Source organism: Bos indicus x Bos taurus, chromosome 10, assembly GCF_003369695.1.
Source record: "Bos indicus x Bos taurus breed Angus x Brahman F1 hybrid chromosome 10, Bos_hybrid_MaternalHap_v2.0, whole genome shotgun sequence".
Taxonomy (NCBI): Eukaryota; Metazoa; Chordata; class Mammalia; order Artiodactyla; family Bovidae; genus Bos; species Bos indicus x Bos taurus.
Window position 1 is genome coordinate 26089094 of NC_040085.1, and position 19562 is coordinate 26108655.

Below are 19562 nucleotides of genomic sequence, written 5' to 3' on the forward strand. Positions count from 1 at the left end.
GATTTCTCCTACAAACCCAGGTAAAATGGCGCTATTTGCCCTCTAAGTTCAAGTTTTAAAACAGTTATAAATAAAACTAGATATTGTAAAACAAAAACTATGATATATCCAAAGGTAGATCATATTTTTCATTTTTAGTTCCCCAGTGATTCTTAAAAAGATATGTAAAGAGCATCGCAGATGAATGAAAGCTTCAGCATCATTGTGTGGCATTAGTACTGAGTCACAGTAGAACCCTTAACAACATGGTGTAAAGGCAGTAGAAAGGAGTTGGCTATCATGATCCATACCAGTGTTTGATTAGAATGATATAGTATTTGTAATTAAGCATGTTCTAATACTACATCAGAGGGAACAACCAGAAGAAATAATATAGAATCCAAAATGCATTTTCACACAGCGTTAGCATGTACATCACTCAGCCACACATGGTTTGGGGGTTGTATAAATTTTCTTTCTTTTTTTTTTTTTTTCTTTTTTTCTAGGACCAACTCTACAGGAGGAGTTACTCCACTCTCAGAGGTGCAAAACACTGCCCAGAGGTACTCAGCCACAACACCAAGACAGTGCTGAAGTCAGACCTCAATAAAGGCAGTGCTTGCTCTTCCAACAGTGTAACACCATCTGAGGCATCACGCTAGCCTGGATAGCTGACAACTGCTGGATGATGTATAAATTTTCATGCATCAGTTTGAGTAAGTTTATCAGTCATGGTGCTTTCAGCCATTGAACAACTATGTCATGTGCAATTTAATGAGGATATAAAAATGCTTAACAAAAAGTGGTTTACCACTAGTTAATATAGACTTACATGAACAATCATTTCCTGAGAATGACTATTAATCAGACAAATAGAACTCCCACAAATAGAACTGCTCTGTGATTTGGACAAGTCCTTCAACCACTCTGATCTTTAGAAACTTCACACAGAGGGCATGGATTGGTTGCCAGTGCTCTTCTCACACTAATGCTTTTGAATTATTACTTAGTGCATTTGCTTTCATAAATTAAATTCATTTTAAGAGTAGAATTATACTGAACTAGAAAGTTTAAAATGATGCAACATCTTTTAGAAATTTTTTTCCCAAATTATTTGCATTCTTCCCCCATATTTGCCTGCTGCTGCTGCTGCTAAGTTGCTTCAGTCGTGTCCAACTCTGTGCGACCCCATAGACTGCAGCCCACCAGGCTCCCCCATCCCTGGGATTCTCCAGGCAAGAACACTGGAGTGGGTTGCCATTTCCTTCTCCAATGCATGAAAGTGAAAGTGAAAGTGAAAGTGAAGTCACTCAGTCGTGTCCGACTCCCAGCGACCCCAGGGACTGCAGCCTACCAGGCTCCTCCTTCCGTGGGATTTTCCAGGCAAGAGTACTGGAGTGGGGTGCCATTGCCTTCTCCATATTTGCCTACTTGCCTATTTACACACTCAGGCAATACTAAATCCTTTTTTCTCTTACCAATTAATTTAGGAATGACATCTATTTTCACACTTTCCTTTAGTTTCCTTTAGAAACTAAGCTCTTTGAGACAAAATCTATACTTTTTTTTTCTCACTGTATTTAGCAAAGTGCCTAAGACACATTCATTAAATATTTTTTAATAAATTAATGTTACCTGATAGTATCAATTTACTGTGCACTCTGGTGTCTGCCTCTCCCAGCCATTACCACAGTTCCTAAGGTTGCGGATATGACATAATCTGAAATCCAGATTGGAGAAGTTCTCCACTCTGGTCTTTATTCCATTGCTGGAAGCCGTTTCAGAAATTATCTGCTCTTGCTTTCTTCCCTCTTGGCTTTGAGAATGGTTCACCCTCCTTGTTTTGTTCCATTTGGCTTTGGCAGCTACTCCCAGACTGTTTACCTTGTGTACTGACCTTGGAAACCCCTAAGATTTGCCTCTGCTAATTGTCTCCGCCTGCTTTGGCTCCAAATCCAAATCATTGCCCAAGAGCAGGCCTCTGAGACACCACCTGCCCCATCACATGCAAAGGAGATCATATTTGATTTCTTTGGACAACATCCATCTTATCAGGTTCATCCAAAACTCAGATTTGCTTGTAATGGGTATTTGAAACCGAATCTGCAATAAGGTTTAAAACTTTCTAGCCGTGAAGGTGAAGAGGACATTCATTTAGTTCCTATAACAAGTGCCTACACTGAAATAAAGCAGTAAAGGAATAGATGCACTTCTTGACAGGATATATGAAGAATGTGGAAAATAATGAAGAATTAAGAAAGATAAAATACAACTGAATTATAGGATGCTGGGATTAAAAAATCTTTAGATTTTAAATAAATGGTCACACAATCTTTATACAACATAAAATTTCCTTTATGTAATATTCTGATACATGATCATTTAGACTGTGCTTTAATATTTCTAGGAAAAAAGAGCTAAGTAAGCCAATATCTTAGGATTTTTATATTGAATGGAAATTTTAATTTCCAGAATTTCTCCCAGTACAATCCTTTGAAACTACAAAAAAAAATTCTTTATTTACCATACAACTCTTTAAAATATTGTAAAATGAGTATGTCAGACCTCTCACTACCACCAAAATCTTGTGTGTGTGCATCCAATGTAATCATAAGCCTTTCTATTAATACTTATTAGGACTGAGGCAAGTTCTTTACATATATTATCTTATCACAATTTATGATGTTATTATAAATTTCACTGTAGGCTCATGTTTAACTTTCAGAGTATGATTTTTTACCATATACTAATAATTTTGCCTTTAAGCTTGAATTTTAAAATGAAGATGATGATATATACTTCATATAGTTGTTGTGAGGCTTAAGTGGATTCACATTTGTTGTAAGGATTAAGTTAGCTAAAGCACGAAAAGCACAGGATTTTCAACAAACTATGATTGTCATTAGCCATCAGAATTAACTGCTTTCAAGCCAGGTATCCTCAATCTACTACTACTGTAACCGATTTTAAAATTTTCATATAATTATAATAAATAATATATATCCAGTATAAAAATTGAGGCAAAAAGTAGAACTAAGAGACAGTGCATATTAGAAAGACAAAGATAGTATTTGATGCATATTTGTTAAATTTTTAATTTGCACAGCATCTTAATTGCTTCTTTAGGTTAAGACATCCAACTAGCAATCTGGGTTTTTACTATTATTAATATACATAAGCATCTTACCATGTTATTGGAAACTCTCTTTGTAAGTTTCATTTTAATGATGCATGGTATTTCATTAAGTGACTGTATCATGATTAGAATACTTTTCTCTTTTGAATATTTACTTTTATAAATGACTGTATAACAAACATGTTTATTAATAAATATTAGTTTTCAATTTTTATTAGTACAGAGCTCAGATTTTTTTTTAAAAAGAGATAATCTTGAGATGTATTCTTCTAGTTGATATTGTTAACCAAAATGCAAGACTACATACTTACACATCTTACTTTGCATTGTGTGTGTGTGACTATTAAACTTCATTGTGTTGGTCTTATCCCATAGTGATTTGATGGGTGCAATGTTTTCATAGGGGGCTTCCCTGGTGGCGCAGAGGTTAAAGCATCTGCCTGCAATGTGGGAGACCTGGGTTCAATCCCTGGGTTGGGAAGATCCCCTGGAGAAGGAAATGGCAACCCACTCCAGTATTCTTGCCTGGAGAATCCCATGGACGGAGGAGCTTGGTGGACTACAGTCCACCGGTTGCAGAGTCGGACACGACTGAGCGACTTCACTTTCACTTTCATGTTTTCATATATATCTCTCAATTCTGTATCTTCTATGAATACAATGTATCTAAGTCTTCATTCCAATTATTTAAATAAACTTTGAGAAAGAAGAATCTATGATAGACATTTTAAATTTTATTTATTTAATTGCAGGACAATTACAATATTGTGATGGTTTGTCATTGGAAATACAATCTCCAGGCTGATATTGGTCCATTAATCAAAACTCTGAAAACACTGTTGAAATAGCTGAAAATTCTCAAACTACACCATCATTTAGTCCTCATGTCTCTGTTTCATCAAGATGGTAAAATTCCTCCTAAAATATGTTATCATGAGGTAGATTCATTTTTTAGATGGATGTAAGCAATTATATGGAATTTGAAACTATATAAGGAAATTTTAGATGAAAATCATTTTAAAGTAGCTATTTGTAGATAATATGAACTAATTGATCTGTCTCATTTCTACTGCCTAGATATTTATTCACACAATATTTAGAGAACACTTGTTAGGGACTTTGTCCTGTGTCTCATGTATATTTCTCAACAGAAAAAAAGTAGTAACTTTGCCTAAAAGAGTAGATTTATTGTTGTAAATAAAGGCATGAAAATTATTATTTGATAATTTGTTTTTGAACTATGAAAGCATGAGTGGTTGCATGGATGGATAGATAGAGGAGTGGATAGATGGGTGAATGAAAGATAATGTCCAAAATGGTTTACAGTATCATTGTTTTTTTTTTTTTTTTTTTTTAGGAGGAAGGGATGCGGGTGGCCATTAGAGCAGCGCCCCTCTCGGGGCTGGGGACGAGACATGAGAGAGACGAGGCCCAGCTTTTGTGGAGTGTCCACTGACAGGTGATGGAGAAGACGTTGTCTCTTGTCCTCGAGACGGCTGTAACCCAGTAGGGGAACAGCAGCCTTTATGTGCATCCCAAGTCAGGAGAAGATGGGTACAGGGCACTCCATGCACGCCAGCAGGTGAGGGAGCATCTGGCTTGGGCCAGGAGAGAAAGGATGAGGAGATGGAGTGGTAGGATGGGTTCCAGGAGACGAATTTGTGGGGCGAGGCAGGAGGAGGGAAGATGGGTTATCACAGTGTTGAGGTCCCACTGCGTGGCAGCAGTGGATGGGAAGGAGGAGGGGCTGGACCCAGACAGGTCTGGGGGCAGCTACGTAGTTGAGTCTGGGCTGTTTACAGTGCTGGTTGGCTGAGTGACTTGTTGGCAAATTGTAATTTTTCCCTCTGTGCTTGATGGTGTTCTGGCAAGTTCTCTAGGATTTCCCAGGGTGTTTAGACTGTAGAAGTCTAAGAACTGACTCTGATTTTTCCTTTTGTTTCTTTGTCACAAATGTATGGTGAAATGGGCTTCCCAGATTGCGCTAGTGGTAAAGAGCCTGCCTGCCCATATAGGAGACATAAGAGACAAGACACGGACTTGGTCCTGGGTTGGGGAAGATCCGCTGGTGGTAAAGAGCCTGCCTGCCCATATAGGAGACATAAGAGACAAGACATGGACTTGATCCTGGGTTGGGGAAGATCCCTGGAGAAAGGCATGGCAACCCACTCCAGTATTCTTGCCCGGAGAATCCCAGGGACAGAGGAGCCTAGTGGGCTGCCGTCTATGGGGTCGCACAGAGTCGGACACGACTGAAGCGACTTAGCACGCACACATATGGTGAAATGGTCACAGAGCCATCTCCATCTCCGTCTCTCTAGTCTTTCTGCCTGAGGGTTTGATCAACAGTACTTTGGCCTGCATTCATTGAGATTTACTTGCAAGTTGCCTGGTAAGTCTTATCAAAGTACATATTTGCTAAGAGTCAGCACTCATCAGTTAGTCCTGAATACTACCTAATGGCAGCATTGTCTTTTTCCAGTGTTTAATAACATAAATGTTTCCAAGAATAGACTGTACTCTCTACAAATATAATTCTTGACATATTAAATAATTTCAAGTGAAATTAGATTTTTAGATACCAGCTTATCACTAAAATATTGTTTATTCCCTTTCAAATCACTACCCCAAAAAATGAATTTCAAAAGAATTACTCTTTTCCTTTGACAGATAAAATAAACCTGACAAAATTAAAGAGGACTTTCCACCCTACCCAGGAAGGTGTTGTTCTGTGTTCCCATCATAATTTAAAGGGCAAATTGATCATGCACAGACCGCTTGATGTCCTACAAATGAAAGAAGAGAATGTCCTCAAATTCCTTTGCAGTAAGAACCCACTCGGAGAAGGTAATGGCATCCCACTCCAGTGCTCTTGCCTGGAAAATCCCATGGACTGCGGAGCCAGGTAGGCTGCAGTCCATGGGGTCGCTAAGAGTCGGACATGGCTGAGCGACTTCACTTTCACTTTTCACTTTCATGCATTGGAGAAGGAAATAGCAACCCACTCCAGTGCTCTTGCCTGGAGAATCCCAGGGCCGGGGGAGCCTGGTGGGCTGCCGTCTATGGGGTCGCACTGAGTCGGACACGACTGAAGCGACTTAGCAGCAGCAGGAGGAACCCACTCAGGTGGCACCAACCTTCATTTCCAATAGCAACACTCATTTACAAAGGGAAAAATGATAGCGTTACCTCATTACTCTGAAGAGAAGCTGGAAGAAACTTCTGAAGGAGGTTCCTGCCATTGTTGCCTTTGAAAACTACTGAGGTCAGCGCCACATTCTCCAGGAATGCTGACCCATAAACTGGTCTGAAGTTTGCCACTGCCACTGGAACCACTTCTGTGGTGGACGTTCCAGGCCTAGAACCTTCCCTAACTGGATCCACACAGCCTTCTGAGAGCCCGACTTCCAGTGGGTACTGATCCCTGGATGACCACCAGCCTCACAGAGGCGTCTCGCATTAACCTGCGTAACCTCTGCACTGTGTGAACACTGCCACCACGCCGCAGTTCATCAGGTCTGATATGCCGGCTACAGGGTCGGGAAGTTCTGCGCATGTGCAACACCCGTGCGAGGCGGCTATACCTGTTCCCTATTGTTAGGGAGAGCCTGTAAAAGATGGAGAGAAGGAGCTGCTGAGAAGGGGGTTGTGAAAAATAAACAGCTTATTTAAAAGGAAAAAAAGGAAGGAAGAAAAGGAAGGAGGGAGGAAAGATGGAAGAGAAATGGGGAGGAAGGAAGGAAAAAGAAAGTAAAGGGCATCTTCCTTACTTTTCCAGTGTTTGGAAACAGAGCCTCCTTATCCAGCATGTTACAGGAACTATGCAGTTTTTCAGATTCCTGTATCTAATTTTTATTTGTCCTCATTTTAATTTCACTTTAACTTACTATCTAAAAGTTAAGGTCTCATAAATTGCCTCCAACAGTGTGTATCATGGAAAATGTATTAAAGGGGGGAAAATGTAATTTGGGTCTTTGGATAGTTACAGTTAGAGGTACCACCTCATTTTTTTAAGTATATTGAAATGAAAAAGTAGTTGAAATCCACTAGACAACCACTTGAGGCTTTATTTACAGGCTCTATGTGGATGACTGCTGCTGCTGCTGCTAAGTCGCTTCAGTCGTGTCCGACTCTGTGCGACCCTATGGACTGCAGCCTACCAGGCTTCTCCATCCCTGGGGTTCTCCAGGCAAGAAGGCTGGAGCGGGTTGCCATTTCCTTCTCCAATGCTTGAAAGTGAAAAGTGAAAGTGAAGTCGCTCAGTCGTGTCTGACTCTTAGCGACCCCATGGACTATAGCCCACCAGGCTCCTTCGCCCATGGGATTTTCCAGGCAAGAGTACTGGAGTGGGGTGCCATTGCCTTCTCCACATGGATGACTAGGAGACTGTGCTGCTGCTGCTAAGTCGCTTCAGTAGTGTCCGACGCTGTGCGACCCCGTAGTCGGCAGCCCAGCAGGCTCCCTCTTCCCTGGGTACAGTTATGCAAAGCCAAGGCAGATTCTTTAGCTGTCATTTTCTTCAACAGTAACCATGTCCTTGTTATCCATGACAGATTAAATGAGCATTTGCCTATGAAGAAGAAACTATACGAAAAACAGAAGAAAAGTTAAGGTAAGGAAGTATATTGAGTTCCTATCATGTGCCAGCATGTACATAATATGATTCAATGAAAGCAATATTTAAAATTCTAATCAAACAAAAATCCCCCTTAAATCAGAACTATGACAGCATCTAAAGTGAAAAATGCAGATTATTTTTGACTCTCCTTTTCTTCTTTGTAATCCTTCTCTACTTATTGCTTTTCTTTGCCTCTTCCTTTTGTTTAACAAATGTTTATTGTGCATTTATTTGTCCCTGGTATTTTTGCTGTGACCATGTGCTAATCTCTGGTAAGGGAAACTAGTGAAAATGAAATATTAGTGATTTAGAAAAGACTGTATTATTTAATAGATTGACAAAATTCATTAGCCATGTGGAAGGAAACCTCAGTGGGAACAAAGAATAGGAAATAGGTTTCTTAACAAAATTTTAAAAATGAAAGATACAGACACATCTGAATAGATAGATCTTATTGTAACTAAATTTAGAGGTATGTCAATTAAACATAGGAAGAATAGCACTAAAATGACATCTGATGTTTTCATTTAACAGAATTCTTAAAATTTTTGTCTAATTTCAAAAAGATATAAAGCAGTAATAAGAGATTTACTGTTAGAAAATACAAGACAAAATTTTGATGATTTACAATTGATATGGTTATATACCTAGAGTCTTACCACAAAAGAAACTCAACACAAAAGCTTAGAATTCATAAGATAACTCAATAAATTGACCAAGTATAAGGGTTTTTTAGCTGCTCATTTTGGAAACTTTTATACCTACAAAAAAAGTTACCAGAATAATACAATAAATATCTCCATTTTTTAAATCAAATCTATCAATTTTAAAATTTTGGCCCAAATTTTTCTCTCTCATTTTGTCCTTACATCTATATATTGTATATTTTTTCTGTTTTTTGTTAAGGCATTTAGAAGAAAGTTATAGACATTGTAATACTTGATTCCTAAAACTTCAGCATGTATACAAAAATATACTTAAAAGTCTGTATCTTCTCATTTGCAGGCAACGAGTTACTTTCCCTAATTAATTCATATGCACATAATACACAAAATCCAATCAGAATTATATTGTGATTTTTAAAAAACTTAGCAATATTTCTAATGTTGATAAGAAATAAAGATCAGGTAAAAATCAAAATAGAGTTTTGGAAAGAAATAAGGAAAGAAGATTAATCTTACATTTAGGTTTCCTAGTGAACAAGAAACTGTAACTATTGACACTGTAATAAAACATGAACCCCATTTTAACACCACAGCTTGTTTGACCTTGAACAAATGGTTAACTTCTCAGAGTTTGAGATTCCTCATCTGTAAAATAAGGTTGAACACATCTGTCTTCCAGGGTTTTGTAAGGATTCCCAAGCAATCCACTTGAAAAATATAATGCAATACCAAGACAGTGAAGAAAAAAATCAACATATATTTTAGCAGAATTGTTTATCTCTTTGGAAATTATAATCTATAATCTATTTGGATCTAAAAAAAATTTCAGCTCTATAAAAAAGATTAAATATTATGAAAAATATATGTATTACAAAAATTTTAAGTTAAAAAATAAGAATAGAGATGTGAACCTTAAAATATATATATAAATTAAAATTTATTAAATCTCTCAAGAAGAGGCTTGTTTATTTTAAAAGTGATGTAATAAATTATAAAATTTATGCATAGAAAACATTCTAGAAGAACAATGATATAAAAGGCATATATTAACTTTATGATGAAAAATAAAATAACTACATTATACTGAGGACAAGAATGTGCTTTTAAAGAAGCATTAAAAAGCAAAATTAAATTACATTAAAATTAAAAAAAAAACACCAAACACCTTCAGGAGCAAGAAGCAACAAACTCAAGATTAACAAGAAATCAGAAAAGGCTTAAAAGGGAAAGTACAAAGAATATCTAAGGTGATTCAAAGAATGAATAAGAGATGAATAGGTGGAAGGAGGAAGCCACTGCACAGAAGGGATTAAAAATGAAAGCCAGCATAGACCAGTGTGATAGATATATTTGCTACATTAAGAGTTTTTTACTTCCCCCACAAGCAGAAAAGAGCAATATTTTCATCACTGGGGGTATGAATGAGTGATTTGCTTGAAATTAAGGATATTAACCTGGTGAGAAATATGATACGTGCGAACAGCCGTGGACAGCACGGACTGGTAGGGACTATGCAGAGACCATTAGGAGACTATTCCACAGGTAATAAATGGTGAAGCCTGTTTTGTGAAAGAGTGAATCCAGCTACAAAATTATGTCAACTACTCTGCCACCGCTTGAAGATGAATTGTATAAGTCCCTCTAGGTCTTTATGGGCCTCCCTGGTGGCTCAGTGGTAAAGGATCTGCCTACCAAGGCTGGACATACAGATTCAATCCCTGGGTCAGGGACATCCCCTGAAGAAGGAAGAATGGCAACCCACTCCAGTATTCTTGCCTGGGAAATCCCATGGACAGAGGGGCCTAGTAGGCTACAGTCTATGGGGTCACAAAAGATTCAGACACAACTTAATAACTAAACAACAGTAAATTTCTTTTATAGTTTCTCTTCCTTAACATTATTGTATGTTTTCTTTTTATACTTCACTGAGAAAGTCTAAGACAGAAACCTGCACATCTTTTGTTTCCCTGTTCAATACTTTGTCGATGCTTGACATGAAAGGAAGAACAAAAAAGAGGGATGTGCAGAGAGGCATGTAAAAAGGGAAAGGAAAGAAGAAATTTAAGATAAGAAAGAGAAAATGTAGTGGAGAAAGAGAGAAGTGAGAAAGACGAGAAAGAAGAAAGGGTGAGCAAGAAAGAAATACAGGGGAAAAATACACAGGGCAACAAGTATTTTTGTGGGTAATTAGAAAAGATGACTGAGTGACTTCACTTTCACTTTTCACCTTCATGCTTTGGAGAAGGAAATGGCAACCCAGTCCAGTGTTCTTGCCTGGAGAATCCCAGGGACGGGGGAGGCTGGTGGGCTTCCGTCTCTGGGGTCGCACAGAGTCGGACACGACTGAAGCGACTTAGCAGCGGCAGCAGCAGAAAAGATGAAGAATTTTTCAGAAAGCCATAATTGAAATAGCTCGTGTATGGTAAATCATCAGAAATTGTCCACTTATGGTTATTTCTATTATTTATGCTTAATTCGTATTAAGATTACTCCTGTTGTTTGTTTCTTTTGTTTTTATGAGATAGATCAATCAGCAGATAGATTTCCCAAATGCAGTCAATGCACCCATTGCTATTAGCAGACTCCTTCTGGCTCAAATCTATGTCTGCCCCATGGCTACACTGCTCAAGTTTCCAGGTTGTCTTCAGTCCTGGTATAGCAGCAATCCATTTCCCACTCCAGCCAAAATGTTTACTGTGCTATTTGAATTCTTACTTTGAATAGCACAAATTAATAAATGTATTGAACGACCTAGTCTGTACCAAGAAGCTTAACATTGCTATTATTTGCTAAAGGCAATATAATTTGATCTGGTACATTTCTATTTACTAAACTATATATCCTCATAGTGCCAAGGGAACAGTTTTGAAGAGATGATATTTTATCTATCGGAATAACCAAGAAGAGAATATAGATCATCTCTTCAAATTAAAAAAAAAAGCTTTATTTTCATAAGCTTGGTTGACCATATAATTTACTAGTGTTGGCAAATGTGCAGAGCCTAATTAGTGAAAATAAAACTGACATTGTCCATCAAGAGGTTATTTTTTTATATGTAGCACATTGGAGGAGTGTTGTTTATTACAGCTTGGTAAATATTTTTAAAGACTTGTTTTGATGGAAGCTGTGTTTCTTCAAAGAGAGGTTTATGGGTATATTGTAGCAGCCAGGAAGATGCAAATCAGTAGCATTTATGAGCTGGGGAAAGATAGGCCTGTAGTTGCACATGACATACAATGAAAATGGACAATTTTGGTCCTTAAAATTGCACATGGGTATCTAAGGGAAGTCACTATTTCTCTTACCACATTCCTTCCTAATGCATCTATAAGATTGTTGTATTTCTCATGGGCATATATGCTCTCATTCAAGAAGACATTATACACTAAATTTACAGAAGATAAAAATTGGAGAATAATTATGCACAGTTTTCTAAAGAGGTAGCTTGCTTAGTGCATTTAAAATATTTTTAGGTGTGTAGAACTGTGTACCACATGCAGTCAATCAGAATCATATCTTTTAGGTAAATTAGGGAGGTATATCTGTAGGTAGAAGTTAAAGAAGATAATCAGAATGTGTCCCACAAAAGTATGAAATAAATGGCACTACTTTAAAACTTGTTCTTTTTTTAATTTCAGGAAATGAAATTTCCTTGATGAATATACAAGAAAGGCAAGTGTAAATTTAAATTTATAAAGTTCAAAGAAAGGACCAATATATTTTGTCTTGCATAATTGAAAGATTATTGGATTGTTAGCCAGATCAACTGGAGTTCAGCTTTCAAACACATCCTGAAAGGTGCTTCATTCTATGATACTAATACAAGGTTTGGGTCATGGAGTACTTCAAAAAATGTTTTAAATGTACAGAGTGTGTGTGATTGCCCGCACGCACGCATGAGAGTTCACGCATACACACACACATGCACACTAGCACTTTAGTCGTAACTGGCTGCCTGGGCTGTCTCCAGGCTAGAATACTGGACTGGGTTGCCATTTCCTTCTCCAGGGGATCTTCCCAACCCAGGGATCCAACTGAGTCTCCTGTCCGAGCCATCAGGGAAGCCTGTACTAGTACTTCTCAAAATTAGCATCACCTGGGAGCTTAGGAATGCAAATTATCAGACTCCACCCCAGATTCACTGAATCAGAAATGCTGGGGTGGGGTCCGGCAACCTGTGGTTTAGCAAGTCACAGGTGTTTCTGATGAAGTTTGACACCCACTGAAGTGAACTAATAGAGTTCTAATATATGCATGCATCTGGTAACTGCCTTATTCAGTTATTTTCAAATTCTCTTTCTTGGAATGCTGGGCATTTGTCTCAGGGCTCTGATGGGGAATTGTGGGGAGAGAAGGAATGTGAAGAGAAAATCTGTTTTGGAAATGTAGTTGGTGTCTACAGGACTTGCAGATGGAAATATGTAACAGCTGCAATTAAAAAGTTGTGAATTGGAGAGAGAACAGGAATACAGGGAGAACAAGAGAAAGAAAAGCGAGAGGAGAGGTAAGGAGAAGAGGTAAAGAGTAGAGAAAGGAGACTATTCAACTGGATATTTCTTTAATCTGCAAACTATTATGCAGAAATCAAAATGAATGATTATACTCTACAGCTGTTTACAGTGCAACAGTATGGATAATCTTAATTTTATATTCGATTTTAAAAGCCACAAATGACTACATAAAGCATGATCCCTTTAAAGTTAAAATAATTAAAATATAGATATATTCTTTTTAGAAATACAGTTAAATGGGATAAAATGATACAAAAAGCAAAGCAAGAGAACAATAAACACAAGACTTGGGATGGTGATTATGTTAGGCAGGAATAGACAGAGTGAGGATGCTGCAGAGGGCCGCACAGCCAGAGAGAAGTTGCTGTCAAGGTCTCAACTTTTGTGTTTCCTAATTCATTACATAAATGAAGAGGGACAGAGAAAGGCAGGGAGGAGGGAGAAAGGGAGGAAAGAAAGAAAGGAGGGAGAGAGGAAGGAAAGGAAGAAGTCATGAATGAACTAACAGTTACCAAAGATTACGGATAATCCAGTTTTATGCACCTGTGTGTATGTGTGTGAGCACGCGTGTGCTCGGTCACTTGATCATATCCAGGTCTTTGCTACCCCATGGACTGTAGCCCACCAGGCTCCTCTGCCCATGGAATTCTCCAGGCAAGAACACTGGAGTGGGTTGTTGTTTCCTCCTCCAGGTGATCTTCTTGACCCAGGGATCAAAACTGCGTCTCCCCTGTCACCTGCATTGGCAAGTGGATTCTTTACCACTGAGCCAGCTGGGAAACCCTTTTTGCACCTGATGTCTACTAAAACATTAAAAGTAGTAGTGAAACCATGTAATATGCACTTGAAAATGATCAGAATCAATCTGAAAAATGAGTTCTTCATGATAATTAAGTTATTAAGGCAATAGGGTCTTTCCTTACAGGGGCTTTCCTCATACAGGCTTCATCTATAAGTTGTTTATATTTAACCACAAAGGAAAAATGTAACAAATTTCAGCTTTAAGAAAGATTGATAAAAAGATAATGTGTCTTTAAAACATGCTATGCCACTCTTTTAGTACCACCTTGCTCTTTCTTGTCCTCTTCCTAGCTTTCCAGGGCCCTGAGCAATGGAGAACAGGGGCAGCTGGGTTACAAGACTCAGTAACCCTAAATACAATTCCTTGGTTCTAACCACTGCCATCAAACTTGACAGTCTGTGTCCTTTTTCTACAGCATAATGATGAGTAGCAATTATTCCCATAAACTAGTTAATTCCTGCTAACAAGCTAACTGGGCTTCCCTGGTGGCTCAGACAGTAAAGCATCTGCCTGCGATGCAGGAGACCCAGGTTCGATCCCTGGGTCGGGAAGATCCCCTGGAGAAGGAAATGGCAACCCACTCCAGTACTCTTGCCTGGAAAATGCCATGGACAGAAGAACCTGGTAGGCTACAGTCCATGGGGTCACAAGGAGTCAGACACGACTGAGTGACTTCACTTTCATGTTCTCTTTCAACAAGCTAATTGTTGGATAACTCCCCTTAGAGTGATAGCTTAGCCTAGTTGAAATGTACAGCTTCTTGAAAGATCCTTAAGTTTATGTGAAAATTTTAAATTTAGGACTAGTGGCATTCATAGAGGAAGATATTTCTGATTAGAGACTTTTATTCAAAGTACATCACCTAAATAGCACTCTACCTTACCTACTGCTAAGATTGTTTATGTATGTAATGTTCCTTTATAAAGGTAATTTTTAAAGTATACATATAAGTCCTTGGTGGTGATGGAAGCAGAAATTATTGATGCTGGAAAGTTGAACCATGTTGTTACCAAGTTACTGACGTTCTACTAAATAACCAAATGCCAGTAGAACCAAGAGCATTTCCTCATATTTACCTTTTGTCCCACTAGACTTCACTTTCACTTTTCACTTGCGTGCATTGGAGAAGGAAATGGCAACCCACTCCAGTATTCTTGCCTGGAGAATCCCAGGGACAGAGGAGCCTAGTGGGCTGCCGTCTATGGGGTCGCACAGAGTCGGACACGACTGAAGCGACTTAGCAGCAGCAGCAGCATTATATTACTATATATGTGAGAGATAGGGACAGAGAAAAAGAGAGATACATGTACATATACACATATATACATTACCTGATGATACATTGAAAGATTTAATTATGCTTACTTCCAAAGGAATGCCATCTATAAAATAACACATTATATCTCCACTCAAATGTCTTTAGTCACTAAAACAATAAATATCCTTTTCTCCCTTACCCATGAGTAAGAATTCCTTCAGGATAAGTAACAATTTTCTCCCCCACTAATGTAAAGAAAAAACACTAAATGGATTTAGTTCAAGACTTTGCAAAAGGAATATACCTTTGTACTATGATCAGATAGTCAAACTGTCAAGAACATTATGCATAACCTAATGTGTTTATTTATAATGGAAATTGTTTAGTAAACAGAATCAAGATTTGAAGTGAGTTGCATTGCCTCCATTAGAGAGAAAAGAAAATATGATCATTTATTCACAGGCACAGATTTGAGCCAGATATATCCATAAAAAGTTAATGGGAAGATTCAGAACCTCATAAAAAGCTATAGAAGAGCATCCTGCCCTACATCAAATCACCATACACATCCGTCATGTGAGGTGTACATTATATGGTCTGAGAAGGATGAAATTACATATATAAAAGGCTACCAATATGTGAAATCACAGATATTCACTAGTTTGAATATCCACAATACTTAAGGTACCTTAATATCAGCATTTTTGTGTGTGTGAAAACACTATCAAATGTCCTTTGTTACATTTAATAGAGGTTATTGTTAATGCTTTCTTGTTAGATGTAATTTGTAGGATACAGATGAAATTGTCCTGGGTGTTCAAGGAACTTAGGCTTTCTCTAACCTGCTTCTCAATATCCTTCCAGCTTCAACCCACTTCCAGAAAAATCTATATTGTTTATCTACAGCTGTGTAAGAATTTATCCCCAAACTCAAAACTTCATGACTTAAAACAATAAACACTTATTATCTCAGTGATTCTGTGGTTAAGAAATCCAGGCTTGGCTTAGCTGAGTCCCACGGCTCAAGATTCTCAGAGTTACATCTCAAGGATGAACCAAGGGAAGGTCTCTCAAGCCCACTCACCTGACTGGCAGTAAGCCTCAAGATGTTGCTAGCTGTTGGCTACAAACATCAATTCCTGTCATGCACCCTCTCCACAGGGCCTCTCACAGCATGGCATCTGGCTTCCCTCAAGGCGAGGGCTCAGAGAGAGAAATAATGACAGGAAGACCATGAGAGAACCAGTAAGATGAAAGTCACAGTCTTTGTGTAACCTAATTTCAGAAGAGACACCTCATCACTTTTGCTGAATCCTATTCTTTTTTTTTCTTTCTCTTTTTTATGATATTATACATGTTTTAATGCCATTCTCCCAAATCATCCCCCCCTCCAAATTCTATTCTTTAGAAGTGAGTCACGATGTCTAGCCCACACACAAGGCTTGTGGGGGCACAAATTCCACAAGACGGGGATCTTAGAAGCCAATTTACAGGCTGCCTACCGCAGCATCTTCTGTACTGAAGGAACTTGTCACACATTTCTGATTGCCTGGGAACTGCCCAAAATTTCTGGAAGAATGGCATTTGAGCCTACTGTTTTCTCTATCAATACATCTAGACTATTAATTAAATTTGAGGCATTCAGTCTATAGGCTATAATTCAGTCACATAAAAGTCGAAGTCTAGAAGGCAAGGGGAAATGTCTCTGAAGAAATGAGTTTTAAAGCATTACTTGAAGAATAGTGTGGCTAGCTATGCCTGGGTGAGGGTCCAAATGCAGGAAGAAAGAGTTTAATGTAGAAAAAGGCAGAGAAATAGAATGATGTTCAGAACGCCATCTATTTCTCTGCTACCACTTTTTATTCCTTGTATACATCTTTTGTTCCTTGATCTGTTAACTGAGGCTATTAATTTTAGAACAAATTTATTCACTTCAGTATAAAAAACTGAAAATGTAATGAGTTTGGAGCCCCAGTGATTTGAAGAATGAGAGGAAGAAGCAAGGGGTGAGAAGGAAGAGAAAGAGAAAGGGGGAAAGACGGAACACCATGATGGGAAGAAGTGACAACAGAGAGAAATAAAAGGATGAATTCCTCCATATTTGCTCCTGAGAGATAATCTACAGGTGGGTGAGGAAATCTTTTCAGGGAAAGGCATTAAAGATTTTCATGGTAAAAAGTTATCAATCAAATTTGAGTCCAATTCATGGTCAATAATATAAAATCAAACTATCCAATAAGAGATCTATTAGAAATCAAAATCAAAACTCCTGATTGAAATTAAAAAACAAGAAAAACCAAAATGAACATGAAGACTGGCCAGGATCAAGAATAAGGAAACAAAAAAAGACAAGTGATAAAAGGAAAAGCTGCATAGGACAATGAGTGCCCAGGGACTCCAGCCCCACCAAGGTTCAGGGAATGCCTGAAGGTCTTACACATACTTGTCTGCATCAGCTTTTTATATTTATGGTGGTATCTCCATATGAGTGTGGTTCACAGGTAAAATCCTTCCAACCCAGGCCATCTGTTTATTCATAGAGTTCCAAGATACAGAAAGAGATTTCTGAATGGAGGAGACTATACAGTTAAAAAGGGAATGCATACATTTGAAAGTCTGACTTTTCATCCCCACTTACATAAAGGCCATCTTAATGCATGAAAGCTATGGATATATTTGCTTTATTGCTGTATTCCATTTTCAAAGAAGGAACTATCCAATTTATATATATATATATATATATATATAGAAAAGATCAAAAGGTTAAAAACAATCTTATTACATTGTGAACTCATTATGGTTGCTCTTCAATTTTTGTATAGTCACTATTTATAGGATCTTATATAGGATACATACATGTATAGGATCTTAGAAACAAGGCCAGTTGTCCAAAAACTCTACAAGTTTTTGACAAGCATACAACAAATTCATCAAACTGAACTGTTTAGTAATCACAGTCTTGTTATAAGGTTTAAAACACATGTCAGGGTATTCTAACACACATCAATATTTTACCTTTCCTGCTCATAATTGCATTACTTCAGATAACCTTATAACTTGAACATTAATCCACATAAACATATACTGGCATTAGATTATGCCTATTACATGCTAGGAGTGTTACATTCTGAGACTGCAAAGATAAACTGAACCCAGATCATATCCTTAAGTCCAGACCATTTCCCAATAGTGAAAATAATCACCAAGTTATTGTTTCAGAGCCATTCTTCATATACCAACATCAACGAAGTTTTGCCCTTGGTTAAAGCAGTTGAAAATCTCCAGTAACCCTGGCATGTATACTTCAGAACATTGTTTCTACTATATAAAAGTTCATGGATAGCCATTTAGATTATTTTCATTGCTGTTCCTTGCTCTATTAAAAGTTTTCTGGTTGGCATACTTTGCAAAAGTCTTCCACAACCCTATCTGTCTCCTAGTATAACTCTGTAGACCTATTGACTAACTTCAGTCATATTATTTATTCTTTGGAAATCCCAACAGAAGCACCACCAATTTTGATTCCTAATCATGCCATCAAAAGGTGTTGGAGAACTTCTTAGGGTCATCTAACTTACACGGCAGCTACCATAGCCCCTGTCTACTGAAAATGTGAAATACTAGAGGTGTTGACATGGGTGTACAGATCACAACACTTATTTCCTATGATTTTCTTCAATCTTTGTGAAGTAAGGGTCTATCAGCTAAGTCCTAAAGATTTTATCCAGGCCATTTCTAAACTCTGTAATAGACATCACATCAAAAAGGACTTCTAGCACTCTTGCAGTGAGATTTTTCTTGTTAAAAATTGACCTACTCCTGTTTCCCACATTTAAGTCTTGTGGCTTCCCTGGTGGCTCAATGGTAAAGAAACTGCCTGCAATACAGGAGACACAGGTTCAATCCCTGGGTCAGGAAGATCCCCTGGAGAAGGAAATGGTAGCCCACTCCAGTATGCTTGCCTGGGAAATCCACAGAGGAGCCTGGTGGGCTACAGTCCATGGGGTCACGAGAGTTGAAGACAACTTAGTGACTAAACCTCCACCACCACACCACCTCTTCAATACTCCTCAGTTTTCCCACATTCTTGACTGTCCCATTGTGACCTTCACCTAGCCCTGAAGGCCTGACACTCAGCACCAATGAATCAGCTAGAGCCCTGGGTTTTCTCTGGTTCTTCTATATCAAGATGACTTGATTGCACACACTTCCTAAAAATTCCCGTCTCCTGGTGAGCTCGTCTTAGCCTAGCTGGTGGAGCCATAAAATACCTTTTCTTATGTGTATATCATGAACCACTGTAATTATTTTGCTCCATAGGAACCAGAATATGTTCTATGTAGCAGAAATTTTGAGTGATGTTAATATTTTACTTGGAATAAATTATTTTCAACAATTTCAAATTTTTAAATTTTTATTTACAAGAAGAGCTTTTAATAAATCAAAAAACATTGTAAATCTCAAAGAGGAAAATACAGATGCATTATTTTTCAAAGGTATTGAATGTAAGAGCATCTTCCCTTTTTTGGACTGGTATTAAAGGAAAACTTGTTTTGGAAATGTTAATCATGTGGGACTTTATACTCCATAAGC

At 38.0% G+C, this 19562-nt stretch overlaps 1 non-coding gene across 1 annotated transcript; it reads right to left on the reverse strand.

The window, feature by feature from the left end:
- Positions 1 to 465: 465 nt before the first annotated feature.
- LOC113900524 lies at positions 466 to 665 on the reverse strand. The gene has a single exon (XR_003513164.1). It is a non-coding gene; the product is annotated as a small nucleolar RNA SNORA74 (small nucleolar RNA).
- Between the last annotated feature and the right edge of the window lie 18897 nt (positions 666 to 19562).